The 15,099-nt window shown below is 45.0% G+C and overlaps 1 pseudogene; it reads right to left on the bottom strand.

Annotated features, from left to right (window-relative positions):
• Positions 1 to 14,567: 14,567 nt before the first annotated feature.
• Positions 14,568 to 14,881, bottom strand: LOC136793197 (ATP synthase subunit g, mitochondrial pseudogene; annotated as a pseudogene).
• Positions 14,882 to 15,099: the final 218 nt, after the last annotated feature.

Genomic DNA, 15,099 nt, shown 5'->3' with positions numbered 1-15,099 from the left:
ACTTGGCAGTAACTGACGGGCTTGTGGGCCAATCACCGAGCAGCTTCCGACAGACGCTGGACCAACGGTTGTACAGTAGTCACCCGACCAACGCCTATTGCAAGGCGTCGCTGGGTAGTGTAGTCCTCCGCTACTGAGGCCGTTCCCCCTACGAGGCGCAGAGCTTGCTGGGAGATGTAGTCCCTCGGCGCGCTCATGCGCAAATGTTACCCACGCGTTGAAAGGAGGAGGGTCCCGAAGCCAGGCTGCGTCGTTGGAGGTCGCCGCGCTGAGTGGCGTGTGCCTTGGATCAGATTGCTGGCGGGCGGAAGTTTAGGGCGGGCTGAACGTGACCCTCTTTGCTCAAAACTTTCATAGTTCCAGTATCCGGATCATCTAAACTTGGAAAAGATGGTGGGAAGTTTAGCAAAAGCCTGGAGGGCGTGGGGGAAAGAATAGATGAGTTTTTAAGACCAGAACGAGGACGGCAAAAATACAGAGGTTTTGTTTCCCCCTAGGGTTTATTATGCATAACTCTCATTATAAGAGAATATAAAAATATATAGGGCTTCCCTGGTGGCGCAGTGTTTGGGGGTCCGCCTGCCGATGCAGGGCACACGGGTTCGTGCCCCGTCCGGGAGGATCCCACATGCCGCGGAGCGGCTGGGCCCGTGAGCCATGGCCGCTGAGCCTGCTCCTCCGGAGCCTGTGCTCCGCAACGGGAGGGGCCACAGCAGTGAGAGGCCCGCGTACCGCAAAAAAAAAAATAAATAAAATAAAATAAATATATATATAGATAGATAGATAGAGAGATACATTACAGAAAATGTAGAAATGAAGGGGGAAATGACTCATCCTACCGCTCTCAGGCAAGTAGTATCAGCGTTTTGCAGGACATCTTCCCGATTTTTAAACTGCATTTTTCATATTAGTGCAATCATTTTGATGCACAATTTAAAAACATTTTTATTGAACAATTTAAAAACGTTTCAGGGACTTCCCTGGCAGTCCAGTGGTTAAGACTCCATACGTCTACTTCAAGGGACATGAGTTTGATCCCTGGTCGGGGAACTAAGATCCATGTGTTGCGGCACATAAATAAGTAAAGAAGTAAATAAATAAATAAAACGTTTCATACTATACAAAAGTAGAGAGAACAGCCTGATGAACCACCATATAGTCATTACTCAACTTCAACAATTAACCACCTCCTGGTCAGTCTTGTTTTTCTCCATACCCGCACCTAAGTGGCACTGTTACTGAGTCCAAGCTCATCCTGGTCCTGCTTGCCACAGGACAGGCCAATAAATTGAGAGAAGAGTTGTTGGGGCAAAGAATAGCAACTTTATTAGGAAAGCCAGCAGACTGAGGAGATGGTGGACTCGTGTCCCAAAGAACAATCTTGCCTGAGTTAGAATTCAGGCTTCTTTTATACTAAAAGGGGAGGGAATAAAGTCAGACATTTCCTGGTTCCAGTCAGCCTCCAGAGGGAATGTGTTAATTTCTTCCTTCCTGCAGTCATTCACAGGTGGGCCTGGTCAGGATGTTTCCTGTGAGCTAAACAAAGGTATTTTAGCTTAAAGCTTATTACCTGGGAGGCTGGGTTCCCAGAGATGGGCCATTATGTATAATTTAAGCTTATAGGCAACATCTCTTTAGTGATTAACTTGTAGCAAAAGCAATAGAATACAAAGGTTAAAGTAAAAGAAACAGATCCAATATGTAGTCAGATTTGTTCTTCCCTATTACAGCACCCCCCCACACCATTACTTTGAAGTAAATACCAGACGTGATTCCAGCAGTAAGCATTTCAGTGTTTTTGTTTGTTTGTTTTTGCAGTACGCAGGCCTCTCACTGTCGTGGCCTCTCCCGTTGCGGAGCACAGGCTCTGGATGCACAGGCTCAGCGGCCATGGCTCACGGGCCCAGCCGCTCCGCGGCATGTGGGATCTTCCCGGACCGGGGCACGAACCCGCGTCCCCTGCATCGGCAGGCAGACTCTCAACCACTGTGCCACCAGGGAAGCCCGATTTCGGTGTATTTTTAAAAGACAAGCATTCCCCTTTTAAAACATATCCCCCAAACTATCACCCAACCCCCAAAACAATAATTTCCTAATATTATCAAATATCAAATTAGTGTTTACATTTACCTGATTGACCTATAAATGTCATTTTTCAAATACAGTTTGTCTGAATTGAGATCCAGACCATACATTGCAACTGGTTAATATATCTCTTAAGTCTTAAAAAAAAAAAAAAAAAAAAAGCTATGGTTTCCCTCTTCCTCTCTTTTTTGCTTGCAATTTCTTTCATTTCCTTTTTTAAAAAATTTATTTATTTTATCTTTGGCATTTGGTCTTTTTTGCTGCACGCAGGCTTTCTCTAGTTACAGGAAGTGGGGGCTTCTCTTGTTGTGGACCACGGGCTCTAGGCACTTGGGCTTAAGTAGTTGTGGCGCACAGGCCTTAGTTGTTCCGTGGCATGTGGGAATCTTCTCGGACTAGGGATCGAACCCGTGTCCCCTGCACTGGCAGGCGAATTCTTAACCACTGTGCCACCAAGGAAGTCCCCGGTTTTGTTTCTTTTTCTTTCTTTCTCTCTTTGTTTTTAAGAAACTAGGTGGTTTGTCCTGTAGAGTTTTCTCCAGTCTGGCTGGATCTTGCTGGTGGCTTCCCCGTGGTGTTTCAACATCTTCCTCCGCCTCCTGTGTTCTCTACATATTGGTTAGTTAGATCTAAAAGGTTTGATCAGATCAAGTTTGATTTTTTTTTACAAGACTGCTTGTCTATTATTGTGTATTTCCATGAGGAGAATTATTATTCCTGCTTGTCTCTCATTTTTTGATGTTTGCAGCCATTGATCATTGCATTGCTTAGGGGTTATAGATGGTGATATCATTTCGGCATTTATTAGCTGGAATACAGATGAAGAGGAATATCGCCTCATGGGCTAATTGATTACATGAGGTACACTTAGTACAAAAAAGTCAGGATACATACATGATTCTTTCCCTTTAGCAGTTTTCAAAATAATTAATTGAGTCCCTAGTATCTTCCACAGGATATTGATCAATGAGGTTTTTTATTATTACCATTAGGAACACATATTTTATATCTATCATTATGAACACATGGATTTGTATCTATCATTATGAACATTATATTTATTCTTTTTCAATCCACTGTAATTATTATCCCGATTTGATACTCATATTTTTCCATCATTGGCCAATGGGTTGGCACCCGAATCCTTTAAACAAAATGACTAGTGTCTTTGTTTTCTGGTATGACAAAGTGTTCTAGGCTCATCACAATTTTCCACACAGCTTTATTGAGGTGTAACTGATATACAGTTGACTACATACTTCCAAAGTGAACAATTTTATGTGTGAACAAGATCGTGAACATATATATCCAGGGCCTTAAAGGATTCCTCACGCCCCTTTACTATCCCTCCCTCTTGCCCTCTCTTCTCCTCCGTCTTCCCCAAGCAGTCTCTGATCTGCTTTCTGTCATTATGGGTTAGTTTGCATTTTATAGAATTTTATAGGAATGGAATCAAACATGATATTCTTCTTGTCTGACTTCTTTCCCTCAGCATAATTATCTTGAGATCCGTCTATGTTGTATGTATTATTAATTGATCCCTTTTTATTGCTGAGTAATATTCTATTGTACAGATATACAATATTTTTTTAATCTATTCACCTGTGGATGGACATTTGGGCTGCTTCCAATTTTTGGCTTTTATAAATAAAGTTGCTTTTGATAGGGATAGAGTCGGATAATTAAATACTTATTTTAGAAATCCCACTAGGGGATTAAAGACAGAAAGGGAATTTTAAGGGAGTTTGGGAGACTGTTGTAAGCTAATAACTACTCAAGAAAAGAATCCAGCAACCTAGCAACAATCTACTCTACCTTGAAGGAAGACCAGGCGTATTCAAGCCCCAGGCACACTCAAGCCACAAGTCCTGATAGTTAAAGCACAAGACAATAGATATGGGGTCTACATCTTGTTACATGAAGTCAGGGAATTAACGGTCCTTGAAGAGTAGCATTTCTGCATGTAGTCAAGACAAGAATAGAGGAGAAAGGGGAAAGAAACTAGGTGAAAGAGGACGTGATACCAAAACGTGAGATGAATTACCATATTTTAGTATATGTTACCACCCTTTTGCTAATATACATATGATTTCAATAGAGCCATGACAGTCCTGGTTAGACCATATAGGGTTAAAGGAGGAACTAATAATGTACCCAAAATGAGGAAGAAGTTGGTCTTCTACCCTCCCCACTTTTTCTCTGATTATAAAAATGTAGCCCAGTTTGTTCTGGGGGCTGTGCTCCCTTGTCTTCCTGCTTGTATCTCTCACAAGCATCCTATGCTAATAAACTCACTCTTTGCCTGCCACTTCACCTCTCGCCTCTCGCTGGATTCTTTCTACACTGAGACAAGAGAGCCTGAGCTTCATTAAGTCCTGAGACCAGGTGTGCAGCTTCAATTAAAAGACAGTGGGGAAAAAAAAAAAAAAAAGACAGTGGGTTCGGGACTTCCCTGGTGGTGCAGTGGTTAAGAATCTGCCCGCCAATGCAGGGGACACGGGTTCGAGCCCTGGTCCGGGAAGATCCCACATGCCACAGAGCAACTAAGCCCATACGCCACAACTACTGAAGCCCGCGTGCCTAGAGCCCATGCTCCATAAGAGAAGCCATCAAAATGAGAAGCCCTCACACCGCAACGAAGAGTAGCCCCCGCTCGCCGCAACTAGAGAAAGCCTGCACACAGCAATGAAGACCCAGAGCAGCCGTAAATAAATAAATAAATTCATATTAAAAAAAAGACAGTGGGTTCGAGTGCACTCCTAAGTCAGGGATTGTGGATTGAGGTCCCAATCTGAGGTGTGACGGGGTTTGAGTTGCATCCAAAGGAGTGCAGTTTCACTACAAATATTCATATAGAAGTCTTTGTACAGCCATCTGTGTTAACTTCTCTTGGGTACAGACCTAGGAGTGGGATATCTGGAGCATACAGTCAATGTACATTTAACTTTTTAAGATACTGCCAAACTGTTTTCCAAAGCGGTTGTACTACTTTACTTCCCCACCAGCAGTATGACCGTTCTAGTTCCTCCACATCCTCGGTAAGGTAATTTTTAATAAATTTAGCCATTGTAATAAATACATCGTGGTATCTCATTCTGGTTTTAACTTGCATGTCCTTGATGACTAACGTTGAGAATCTTTTCAAGTGCTTACTTGCTATCCATATATCTTTTCAGTGAAGTATCTGTTCAAATATTTTGCCCATTTTAAATATTGATTTACTTATTTATTTTGGCTGTGCCGGGTCTTAGTGGCGGCATGCGGGATCTATAGTTGCGGCATGTGGACTTTCAGTTGTGACATTGAACTTCTTCTTAGTTGTGGCATGCATGAAGGATTTAGTTCCCCAACCAGGGATCGAACCCAGGCACCCTGCATTGGGAGCATGGAGTCTTACCCACTGGACCACCAGGTAAGTCCCTTGTCCATTTTTAACTGGATTGTTTTGTTTCTTATTGAGTTTTGAGGGTTCTTTATATTTGCTGGATATAAGTACCCTATCATTACATTGGGGGTCTTTCGAAGAGCAGAAGGGTGTTTTTTGGCTGGTGCAGCTTGTGGGATCTTAGTTCCCCGACCAGGGATCAAACCTGGGCCCTGGCAGTGAAAGTGCCAAGTCCTAACCACTGGACCGCCAAGGAATTCCCCAGAAGTTCTTAATTTTAATGGTCCAATTTATTGATTTTTTTTTCCCTTTATGGATCATGTTTTTGGTATCATACCTAAGAATTCCTTGCCTATCCAAAGGATTTGAACTTTTCTTCTATATTTTCCAATAGAAGTTTTTAAAAATAAATCTATGTATTTATGTATTTATTTTTGGCTGTGTTGGGTCTTTGCTGCTGCGTGCGAGCTTTTCTCTAGTTGCGGTGAGCGGGGGCTACTCTTCGTTGCGGTGCACGGGCTTCTCATTGCGGTGGCCTCTCTTTTTGTGGAGCACGGGCTCTAGGTGCATAGGCTTCAGAGTTTGTGGCACGTGGGCTCAGTAGTTCATATTAAAATGGCTCGCTGGCTCCATAGTTGTGGCACACGGGCTTAGTTGCTCTGCAGCATGTGGGATCTTCCTGGACCAGGGCTCGAACCCGTGTCCCCTGCACTGGCAGGCAGATTCTTAACCACTGCGCCACCAGGGAAGCCCTCCAATAGAAACTTTATAGTTTTATGTTTTACATCGAGGTCTCTGATGCATTTGGGGTTCATTTCGGTGTACAGTGTGTGATATGGAATGATGTCCTCCCAACTCCTCTCCCTCCTCCTCCTCCTTCATTTGGATATTTAATTGTTCCAACACCTGCAACCCTGTTTCTGTTGAAAAGCCTATTATTTTTCCCACTGAATTGCCTTTTGCACCTTTGCTGAAAATCAGTTGTTCACAGGTACACAAAATTTTCACTTTTTTTCCCACTCAACATTAGTGCTACAGCACTGTCCACATGGGGATAAAATATTAAGGTGGCCCCCAGTAGGCAGAGCCTGGTACAGAAATCTGACATCCTGTTCTCGAAAATGTCCCGCACTGTGTCCTCAGGGTCATCCTTGTCATTACTCAACTTCCTCTGTCTCCTTGCTTAGAGATTGCTTTGTTTCCCCATGAAACCCCAGCCTCTGTGTTATATCTTCATTTTCCAGCAGTGTTGTGGAGCCATCACTAACTTCTCTCCAGATGAGCTCTTTGGCTGTTGAGATCTTAGGTTCTACTTTGTTCTCCTGGCCTAGAGCAAGCCCACATTTTAGAATAGGCTTCCCAATGCTCATTCGGCGGATAAGCCAGCAGGACTTTTGGTTACAGGCTAATTGTAGAATGAGTTAGACTCAGGGAACCACAGACCATCAGAACTAAAAAGACTCATAGCCAGGGGCCAGGGCCCAAAGGGGCTGGGCGATGCACTGAAGGTCTTTCAAGGTCAGATGGCAAATTGGTGGTCAAGCTGAGGTGAGATTAGTGGCAGGTGCCAGTTTTCTTGGGCTTATAGCAGCCTGGTTCTAGTTTTTGCATATTGGAAATCTGGTCATTTCATTTTAAGTTAAATATACTAAAGAAATCAAATCATGTGAAAAGAGAAACCGGAAAATCATGGTTCCCGTCAGCTTGGGGAAGTGAATCCTTCTGTGATCTCGTTAACGTTTACCCCAAATAGACTATGAAAAGTTCCTTTGGACTTCCCCCACCTCCTTGGAGGAAGTAAACACCTCCTTGGGCTTGACTGAGTTGGTATTTATCAGCTGTCTAAGCAGATGATCCTTCCCATCAGAGGAGAAAGAATTTCTTACTGCCTGAGTGGCTGCCTGGCCGTGCCATCCGAAAGAGGCCTGAGAGCCAGGAGGTGACTTGCCGTGGCTCTTTGGCAAGGCATTCTTTTCTCTGGGCTGCAGTTTCTCCATCTACAAAGATTAAGGGGTTGGACAACAGGGTGTGCGAGCCTTGCTGCCTCTGTACCTCCACAGACCTAAAAAAAAAAAAATCTGCGTTTTTAGTAAGCATCTCAAGAGTTCTTTTTTTTTTTTTTTTTTTTTTTTGCGGTACGCGGGCCTCTCACTGTTGGGGCCTCTCCCGTTGCGGAGCACAGGCTCCGGACGCGCAGGCTCAGCGGCCACGGCTCACGGGCCCAGCTGCTCCGCGGCATGTGGGATCTTCCCGGACCGGGGCACGAACCCGTGTCCCCCGCATCGGCAGGCGGACTCTCAACCACTGCGCCACCAGGGAAGCCCAAGAGTTCTTAACTTCAGCTGATATAAGCATCATCTGGGATGCTTACTAAAAATGCAGATCACCCTCTCCAGATTGCACTTGTCCTGATCAAGCAGATCTGGCACATGGCCTGGGAATAAGCATTCTGATTGGTGACCCACATTTGGGGAGACACTGAATTGGGGATACACATCTTAGCAATCATCCTAAGTGGCCCTTGTTTCTTTCTCCCTTCTGATGACTCCGGATGAGAGGAAGGGATGCTTTCCCATCTTTCCCCCCCACACCATCAAATATTTATTGAGGGTCTGCGTGGCCAGAGCTGAGGATATAGCAGTGAACAAATCAGAATTTCTTCCCTCTTGGAGGTGACTTTCTTTCACTTAGTAATACGTATCCAAGTTTCTTCCACATCTGGATAGCTCTTTTCCTCTTAGCGCTGAATACTAGTCCACTGTCCGGATGTATCACACAGCTTGTTTATCCGTTCACCTATTGAAGGACATCTTGGTTGCTCCCATATTTTAGCAATTATGAATAAAGCTGCTATAAATATGTGTGTGTAGCTTTTTGTGTGGACGTAAGTTTTCATTATCTGTTTACTTATTTATTTATTTATTTATTTATTTATTTTGCGGTATGCGGGCCTCTCACTGTTGTGGCCTCTCCCGTTGCGGGGCACAGGCTCCGGACGCACAGGCCTAGAGGCCATGGCTCACGGGCTTAGTTGCTCCGCGGCATGTGGGATCTTCCCGGACCAGGGCACGAACCCGTGTCTCCTGCATCGGCAGGCGGATTCTCAACCACTGCGCCACCAGGGAAGCCCAACTTATTTATTTTTTAAACTGTAGGATTACAAGTTTGAGAAAATCATGAAAAACCAACAACTGTTGGTGGATTCTGGAAGAAGTTCTGACAGGCTGCAGGGGCCAAAGATAGAGACAATTCTGATCCAGTTCCTTTTTTTTGTCCTTTCAGATTCACTCAGCAAATGACTCAAACACCAGTAAACTAACCAAGAGGAAAAAAAAAAAAAAAAGAAAGAAAGAGGATTCACTGTCCAGTAACTTTCAAGAGCTGATTCCTTATGCATTTCAATTTTCTTCTTTTGCTCTTCTCAGTAGAGCCAAATGTCAAGAAGCTATAGGGAGTGTCAATGTCAGCCCAAAGAGAAAGGTCTCCAAGTTTGCTGGAGGATTCTCCAGGCTCCCGGCTTCCTGGTTTTCAGCATTTGATTCTCTCTGACCAGATCATTCACCTTTGTGGTTCACAATCTCTCACCTATCACGCATTTCTGAGCTTCCTTGAGAAGGTATTTCCTGCTGTGTCTGTACGAAGCTGGTCTTTACTCACCACCAAATGCACATAAGGATGCCGCTCTAACATGAAGGCCCCACGCCAACCACAGATCACGTCTTCTTCCTCCACAACTTCTCACCCCACCAGACTCAGGGGTGACTACTTCTGGGAACCTCAAATCTGAATGTAAAGTTGATAATAAAAAGATGAACAACCCGGGGTTTTCCTGGTGGCGCAGTGGTTAAGAATCCTCCTGCCAATGCAGGGGACATGGGTTCAAGCCCTGGTCAGGGAAGATCCCACATGCCGCCGAGTAACTAAGCCCGTGTGCCGCAACTACTGAGCCTGCGCTCTAGAGCCCATGAGCCACAACTACTGAGCCGGCGTGCCACAGCTACTAAAGTCCGCATGCCTAGAGCCCGTGCTCCGCAACGAGAAGCCACCGCAATGAGAAGCCTGCAAAGTGCAACGAAGAGTAGCGCCCGCTCGCTGTAACTAGAGAAAGCCCGCCTGCAGCAACGAAGACCCAACACAGCCAAAAATTAAAAAAAATAAATAAATTTAAAAATAAAAAAAAGATGAACAACCCAATAAACAAATTAGGTAAGAGATTTGAACAGACATTTCACAAAGAAAGATACAAATGGGCAATAAGCAATTGAAAAAGCATTCAACATCATTAGTCAAAGGAAGTGCAAATTAAAACCACGATGAGATACCACCACCCACCCAACCAAAATGGTTAAAATTAAAAACACTGACAACACCAAATTTTAGCAGAGCTGTGGAGCAACTGGAAATCTCAGACATTGCCAGTAGGAGTGTCAAATGGCACAAACACCTGGGAAAAGGCCAGGCAGTTTCTTATTAACTTAAACACCTATACACCTATGACCCAACAATTTCACTTCTAGGTGTTTATTCAAGAGAAATGAAAACATGTTTACAAACAAATTTGTATAAAAATGTTCATTGTAGCCAAAACTGGAAACATTGATGGTTTAGATGTCCATCAACAGAGCACTATATGATGTAGGATTTCTACACAACGCACTACTATCCAATGACCATAAGGAAAGAACTCCTGAAACACACCACAACATGGATGTCTCAAAAACATCCATGTCTTTTGCTGTGTTACGTCTTGCTCTGTTCATCCAGTCCTCTGAGTGCAGCATCAAGTCACCCAGTGCGTGGAGTGGAAGAGGATAAGGTGGTAGGAGGGGAAGCAGAGCAGCACTGACCTTATGAGAGAAAATCCACGTGCTCCTGCACTCTGCAGCCCAGGCCCCGCGGCCTCAGCAGCAGCCATTCCCCTCAAATGCCTTTGCCCCTTGGTCCCGTGGTCATGTTTGCTCCTTCTAGAATCCAACCTGCAGGAACCCGTGTGCTGTGCTGTGTCTGTGTCTCTGTGTGTATAATATAAAATTTGCCAATTCAACGATTTTTTTTTGGGGGGGGGCATGTTGTGCGACATGCGGGATCTTAGTTCCCCGACCAGGGAACAAACCCGTGCCCCCTGCAGTGGAAGCGCTGAGTCCTAACCACTGGACCGCCAGGGAAGTCCCCAATTCAACCTTTTTTTTTTTTGAATTTTAAAATTTTATTTATTTATTTTTACAGCAGGTTCTTATTAGTCATCAATTTTATTCACATTAGTGTATACATGTCAATCCCAATTCATTTTCAGTGTACAGTTTGGTGGTATCAATTCCATTTACAATGGTGTCCAATCACCACTATCACCACTATCTATTTCTAAAACTTTCCCATCACTCCAGAACAGAAACTCTGTACCCATTAAGGAATAACTCCCCATTCCCTCCTCCTCCTGGCCCCTCTAATCTACCTTCTGTCTCTGTCTCTGGATATACCTATGCTAGATATTTCATATAAGTGGAACCATACCATATTCATCCTTTTGGGTCTAGTTTATTTCACTCAGCATAATGTTTTCAAGGTTCATTCACATCGTAGCATCGATCAGAACGTCCTTCTTTTATATGGCTGACTAATATTCCACTTGTGTGTATAAACCACATTTTGTTTATCCATTCATCTCTTGATGGACACTTGGGTTGTTTCCACCGTTTGGCTACTGTGAATAGTGTTGCATTGAACACTAGTATACAAGTATCAGCTTGAATCTCTATTTTCAGTTCTTTTGGGTACATGACTAGGAGTGGAATTGTTGGGTTATACGGTAATTCTATGTTTAGCTTTTTGACCTAAACAGACTAGTTTCCACAGCAATTTTACATTTGCACCAGCGAGCCATTAGGGTTCCAATGTCTCCACGTCCTCGTCAATACTTGTTATTTTCTACTTTTTTGATGCCATGTGCTTTGGCATACACAATTTTCCCTTCTTTCCCCGGGCGTCTCTCTGAAGCCTTTCCTGACCCGTCCAAGTCTGTGGTCCCTCTTGCCTCACCTTGTCCCCATTCCTATCCTGGGATAGATCATTGCTCAGTATCCTTCGCAGGTCTTGAGCGGAGATTGGTGTTTGATAACTTACTTATTCATCTCTTTGTCTTCAGCACCTGGCACAAGTCCATGTTCAAAATGTTCAGTAGACGATGTGGAGAGCAGGGATGGAAGAAACAGGACCCTACTCTGGCCCAGAGGGCAATGACCTCCCTCTCCCACGTCTGCCTTCACCCCCTGAAGGTATTTATAGACAGGGAAATGTGGAGGAGAATTCTACATGTGGGAGAGTTGAACAGAGAAGACGGTGGGGGCATCTTCTTTGGATGCCTTTCTTTGCTCACCTTTGGGGTGGGATACACCTGCTTCTGAGGTTCCTTGACTTCTGGAGAAAAAGAGATGTCAGGAAATGTGGGGACTGGCCACTTGGTAGACAGACATGAACGATGGGGTATCAGGGTAAGATTTAGCTTCTGGGAAAGCGACCGAGCCCCACAGTAATTGTACCTTAAATTCATCAAAGTCCAGTGGCTTAAATTCATCTAAGTCCTGTCCAGGTCTGGTTTGGCAGCTGTCTCCACAAACCTCCCAGGGGCATGGACTCTTCCCGGTTCACCATGACACCCTCCTAGGGTGTGGTCCTCACTGTTTGACCCAAGTCAGCAGGTGGAATCCAGCCAGAGGATGGAGGATGAATGGAAGGTGAAAGGGGTCCTAGGGAGTTTGCCTGGAACTGCCACCAGAGCCTTTTACTTGGATCCTATTGGTCAGAACTTAGTCACGTGGCCACACCTAAATGCTTGAGTGGCTGAGACAAAAGGTATTTACTCTGCATAGGCAGGTACAGGCTAACCACTGAGCACTCCACTCGTATAGAAGGAAGAGGAAGACGGGAAGATGGCAGACAGCCTCTCTGCCACATATGGACAGATGAAGAGAAACATGTATTGAGCGTGAACCAAACTTCTCGCATTGTGCTTGATATTTTATATATGAGTCACTCCTCCCCAAAACCCTAGGAGACAGACAATGTGTGCCATCATAGGGATAAGGAAACAAGCTCAGAGGCGTTGGGTAATTTGCCCAAAGTTACACAACTAGTAGGGTGTGGAGCTAGGACTACAAACTTTGTCCTGGACTGAATGTTGGTGTTCCCCCAAATTCATATGTTGGCGTCCCCCCAAATTCATATTTTGGAGTCCCCTCAAAGTCATATGTTGAAGTCCTAACCCCCAAGGTGAGAGTCTTAGGAGGTGGGGCCTTTGGGCGGTAAGCAGGTTTAGATGAGGTCATGAGGGTGGGGTCCTCATGGTAGATTAGCACCTCTATTACGAGAGCACTCTCTGTCTCTGTCTCACTTTCTCTCTCCCCTTGTGAGGACACAAGGAGGGGGCAGCCATCTCAAGCCAGGAAGGGAGTCTTCACCAAGAACCAAATCCACTGGCACCGTGAACTTGGACTCCCCAAGGTGTGGTATTTTGTTACAGCAGCCCGAGCTGACTGAGGCAGACTTCAGAGCGTTTCCCACTGCTTCCAGATCCCTTGGGAGTCTAATAGCAGAAGGTGGAAGGTGGGGGGGTGGATGTTCAACCACCTTTTTCTTCTGTTCAGACCAGCTTGTCAGGCCAGGAAAGGCAACAAGGGTTGGGAGGGAAAACAATCAGTAACTTAAAATATGCATTTTCCTCCTTATTTTTAAGTCTTAAGGTGAGGCGTGCAGACGGAGCGCAAGAAGGCGCCCCTCGTCTGGTCCTTGCTGGTCTGGTCCTCACCAGAGCTGAAAACACGGTGACTGTTCACAAGGAGAGGTGAGGCTCTAAGGGCTTGGGCAAGACCCTCATTACTGCTTCTGGGCACCCGTTCTCCCATCCATCCCATAAAAGGACGAGGATGGGCCAGAGCAGGGCTCCTCATACGTTAGAATCCTTGCAGCGCTTTGCAAAGAATATTTTTTTTCCTTCACATGGCTATTTCCCACTGTCTCTCTTCCATGAGGTTCCAGAACCAGCTATTATAGCCAATGAGCTTTCTTTATATCTTTTTAAGTTTTAAAATTTTATTGTGGTAAGAACACAGTGCTAGCTAGGGGGCTTCCCTGGTGACACAGTGGTTGGGAATCCGCCTGCCAATGCAGGGGACACAGGTTCAAGCCCTGGTCTGGGAAGATCCCACATGCCGCGGAGCAACTAAGCCCGTGTGCCACAACTACTGAGCCTGCGAGCCACAACTACTGAGCCTGCGTGCCACAACTACTGAAGCCCGCCAGCCTAGAGCCCGTGCCCGCAACAAGAGAAGCCACCGCAATGAGAAGCCCGCACACCGTAATGAAGAGTAGCCCCCGCTCTCTGCAACTAGAGAAAGCCCGCGTGCAGCAATGAAGACCCAACACAGCCAAAAATTAATTAATTAAAAAATAATAAAATAAATTAAAAAGAAGAACACAGCATGAGAGCTACCCTCTGAAATTTTTATGTATACATTATACACATAAAATGTACTAAGCAGACCTTTAGGACTTATTCATCTTGCTGAACTGAAATCTTCTGCCTGTTGAACAATAACTCATTTCCCCCTCACCCAGCCCCTGGTGACCACCATTCCATTCTTTGATTCTATGCATCTGACTACTTTAGATAACTCATATAAGTGGAATCCTTCCGGAACTGGCTTATTTCACTGAAGCATAATGGCCTCAATGTTAATCCATGTTGTTGCATGTTACAGAATTTCCTTCTTTTTAAGGCTGAACAGTCTTCCTGTGTGTGTTTGTGTATCCTGTCTTCTTTATCTATCCATCTGTGGATGGACGTTTGGGTTGTTTGTACATCTTGGCTATTGTGAATAGTGCTGCACTAAACATAGGAATGTTAATATCTCTTTGAGATCCTGATTTCAGTTATTTTGAATAAATACCCCGAAGTGGGACGGCTGGGTCATAGGGTTGTTCTACTTTTAATGTTTTTTTTTGGACACACTGTCTCATTTTATTTAAATACCAGTCTGCTCACATGTGGTCCAAGAACACCCAAATAATAAAACAGATATAATCACATGTGAAAGATTGGTCTTCAAACATCATAGCCAATGATGCCACGCTTGTCTATGATCTTGCCAACATAAAACCACCACCACACACCTCAGTGGCCACGAAACCATTGAGCAGAGCTTCCTTAACTGTGAGCTGTTGGAAGCTACCAGTTTCAGCACTATTGACAATTTTTTACCAAGCTCTGAATAGCTGTAGGGAACCCAGCAAGGTTGGAGGAAGCGGCTCAACCTTGGCATAGTGCCAAAATGTGGCCAATCAAGGCTTTGAGAAAGTCACAGCAGCGTTGACCAGTGCCGGGACCTTCTCTGCGAGGTTATGGACAAACTGGGCCATGGTTCTAGGACGGAAAGTCCATCGCCCTGACTGGCCAGCTGAATGTCACCGCCAGGACGGCTGCACCAATTTATATTCCCACCAACAGTGCACAAAGTCCACAACTACTGAGCCTGCGCTCTAGAGCCCGTGAGCCACAACTACTGAGCCCACGTGCCACAACTACTGAAGGCCGTGTGCCTAGAGCCCGTGCTCCGTGACAAGAGAAGCCACCGCAA

This window comes from Kogia breviceps, chromosome 19, assembly GCF_026419965.1.
Source record: "Kogia breviceps isolate mKogBre1 chromosome 19, mKogBre1 haplotype 1, whole genome shotgun sequence".
Lineage (NCBI taxonomy): Eukaryota > Metazoa > Chordata > Mammalia > Artiodactyla > Physeteridae > Kogia > Kogia breviceps.
This window is presented reverse-complemented; position numbering and strand designations above follow the sequence as displayed.